Genomic DNA, 3,800 nt, shown 5'->3' on the forward strand with positions numbered 1-3,800 from the left:
TGGCTCTTAAGCTGCTAAATGCTCCACTATGCACACCAGCTAGTCTCCACCTGTGTCTGTCTTCTGTGTGATGCGGAGGAGGCACTATAGAATGTGTTTTTCCAGAGTAACATCCATGCAACATTGTCGCGTGTTGGTCATTGAATATGGTGCCGCACATCCATATAATAAGCTAAAACTCACGATAAAGCCCCATAATGCAAAGGAAAGCTGTAGATTCAGGTTCTATTATCTGTATAGATTTATCTCCACAAATAACCCCTTACACATTGTTGCATTGTTTTCACATTGTCACTCGATATATTATTATCATAAAAATAGAAGTCATAGCTGCTTTAAGTAAAATTTTGTGCCCCATGTTCATTTGCTCATAGAGTGAGTGAAAGAATCAGAGATGTGAATGACCAGATCACATACTGTACTTCTGTTACTGTGGTCTCTAAAACTCTGGAAGCTGCTTATCAACTGTAAGTGAGAAGTGAGTCTTGGGAACCCCACTGTCAGACTAGTGAATGTTTGCTGTCAGGTGTCACGAGTCAGATTTCAGGCCAGTTGTGAAACAAAAGACAAGAAAAATGTTGATATCAGTCAGTAAAAATCACAATCTTTCATAATAATGTGTCCAAGTAAAGAATCAGCCATATTTGTCATTGCATTGTCATATAAAGAATTAAGCTCCTTTAAAATAATTTCAGAAAAGTTTTACTTTAGGTTTGACCTTAAGGATTTGTTGCTTAAACCACCTGGAGATAAAAGTTAAGACGAAATCTGTAAAATGTGGTTTCAGTTTGTCAGAAATTCAAACTAATGCAGTTATCCACATTTGATGAAGTCCATGATAGTGATACTGAAGAACAGAGCAACAAATAAAGTGTCACACCGGGATAAAAGCTGGTTATGGGCAACCCATAACCTTAATGTCTTTCTGTTTGGTCTTATTTCAGGCCTCAACCCAGCATGATAATATTATTTCACACTCCAGTATCTCCAGTGGGCAGACAGTAAGGACCAGTCGGCACTATGCGATGTGTGTAAGAGACCAATGGTGTTGTGGCCCCAGGCGGGATGCTGCTGACGGCTGGTCAGTATGACTCTGCTGGACGTGTGGCTGTCACGCTCCATCCCCATGTGCCTGCTCCTTCAGAGCCTTGTACTCATGGCCCTGTGCTTCCCCTCGGCCAGCATGTGTCCCAAGGGCTGCATCTGCCAGCGCGATCCCCACCTCCACGGACTCAATGTTACCTGCAGTCAGTCCCGCCTCAAAGAGATCCCTCCCAGCCTCCCGGTTGATACTGTCCTGCTGAGGTTGGATCACAACCAAATAGGAGCTGTGCCCGATCAAACCTTCCATGGGCTTAGACTTTTGAGAGAGCTCAATCTTTCATACAATGCGGTGGAGACTTTAGGGGAGGCGGCCTTCAGTGGCATAGAAGGGACTTTACAGGTACTGGACCTCTCCCACAACCGTATTACTAGCGTACACAAGGATGCTTTTGCTCGGCTCAAGGCCCGCGTCATTGTGGACGATAACCCCTGGCATTGTGACTGTGCCCTCCAGCAGGCTATCAGTGGAATGGCCCATAACCACGAAGCGCCGCCCGGGTTCTCTGCAGGGAGCTCAGAGCTTCGTGACCAGGAGGGAAGACCGTTCTTGGCAGTAGACACTGACCTCTGTAACCTGGCCAAAAGGACCACAGACTATGCGATGCTGGTTACCATGTTCGGTTGGTTTGCCATGGTCATTTCATATGTGGTGTATTATGTTCGGCAGAATCAGGAGGATGCCCGACGCCACTTGGAGTACCTCAAGTCTCTCCCTAGCAACCCAAGAAACCTGACGAGGCTGATGATATTAGCACTGTTGTCTGACAGTAGCGTCAATGTGACTGTGTCCACCACAAACCGAATGAACACCAAAATGTTTATGTAACAGGACCCACTTTTAGTGTTTACTATTTGTACTACTAGTGATGTGAGCATCAAAACTGCTGATAAATCTTTGTATTTTGGAAATTTTGTTGAATGTCCGCACCAGGGTTTGTTCATGACTGATCTGAGATAAGACAAGAAGGGAGGCCACAGAGTCCAAAGGCCAATATTATCTTTTCTACAGAAATCACTTACAGAGTTTTGAAAATTTGATTCTCAGGTTTAAATACTGACATGATAATGGCTGTTTTTAGATGAAAATTTGGAATATCTGATAAAAAGAAATATATTTGTAACACATGATACCCAATACTCCATTTCCCAGAGCTTTCATTTTCGTATCCCAAAGCCCACTACAAGATGTACACTGAGTTTTGTAAACACTTAATTAAATTAATTGCATCTTCCATGTCCCTTAAAATTACATTTAATTTCCAATATTTACAATTTCACAGTGTAACATCATTTTAGACTATTAAAGTTTTGAATACAGGGTATGTATATATGAGGTATAAAGTGGTCTCACCTCCCTGCTTTCTTTGAGCAATGATGACCTGTCTTTGATACAAAGACATCACAATTACAATGAAAAAATTTTCACAATAGAGACAGGTAGGCTAGATTGCATGGTGGTCTCTCATTGTGGCTATAATGGATACCTGTTTTTTTCCAAGAAAAGAAAAGAAACAATGAAATGTTAAGGAAGATTAAAAACAAAAATGCTCTCTTGAGAAATTATGCGATACCAAGTAAGCATTTCTGATGTGCAGACTTTCTTGGGGGAAGTTATGAGATGCTAAATTAAGATTTTGATTTACTAAATCAAAACTACAAGATATGCTGTGTCAAAATGATGAGGTTCTATGTCAAGATTCTGATTCACCATGTCAAAATTAGGACATTTACTGTCAAGCAACTCAAAATGATCATATATTAAATTACTTAAAATGCTCTACTTTTTAAATTAAAATTAGTTAGTCGTAATGGTATGGCTTTAGTTAACTTGTCAATACAACCTATTAGGTCACCATTACGAGCCAGGCGAAAATTAGCTTAGAACCAGTAATTGATAAAGACCCTGAATGCTGAGGGATACGAGGCATTACATACTAGATAGCGTTTTAAAAAACTGGCCCCAGAATGGCACTTGTTCCAGGAGGAGCGGTTAAGAAAGGCAATCCTTGACCATGGAAATAATAGTCTGACAAAATAATATTAACTGAAGGTCCAGTTACTAACTTGTTCTGAGCTTTCAACCATATCCTACAGTCTCCATCAGTGGTTGTGAAGCATACAGGTTGTCACAAGTTGACAGAACTTTGACCAGGGAACAAAAATGTATCAAAATTGATCAATTACCCAAAAGGAGAGGATGAATCCCATCTAGATTTGAAGAGGATGAACACTGCTACATCAATAGGGACCACCAGAAGCATCCTAGTGGGACACTCGTTACATGGCTCAAGCTGTCTGAACTTCTAGCTATTCAACACTTTTAAATCTTTGCTGGTACTCTTTAAAGACAGGGCTGGCTGGGTTTGATATCCTGTGCAACTTCTGTTGGGAACACCACATTAGTGAAGTGATGAGCACCCTGGACACTAGACAGAATGAACACTGGAGACATCATCAGATGCTATTAGCTGTTTGTGTACACTACAAAGTGCAATCAAAAATTGTACCTGATAGAAATTTGGCCACATTCTCCTTCAAAATAGTCACTTTATGCAGTGATACACCAGCAATCCTACTGTGCTTGAAACACTCCATGAAAGTCCCGTTCTGTAAGTTCGTCAAGCAGCATCTGATGCGCACTGGACCTCCTCCACTGTGACAAAACGCTGACCATTACGTATGAATTTTATTTGCAG

The 3,800-nt window shown here is 41.2% G+C and overlaps 1 pseudogene; it reads left to right on the forward strand.

Annotated features, from left to right (window-relative positions):
* The first annotated feature begins 947 nt into the window (after positions 1–947).
* Positions 948–2,533, forward strand: LOC127140260 (leucine-rich repeat-containing protein 3B-like; annotated as a pseudogene).
* The last annotated feature ends 1,267 nt before the right edge of the window (positions 2,534–3,800 follow it).

Source organism: Lates calcarifer, unplaced genomic scaffold (assembly GCF_001640805.2).
Source record: "Lates calcarifer isolate ASB-BC8 unplaced genomic scaffold, TLL_Latcal_v3 _unitig_4074_quiver_3259, whole genome shotgun sequence".
Taxonomy (NCBI): domain Eukaryota; kingdom Metazoa; phylum Chordata; class Actinopteri; family Centropomidae; genus Lates; species Lates calcarifer.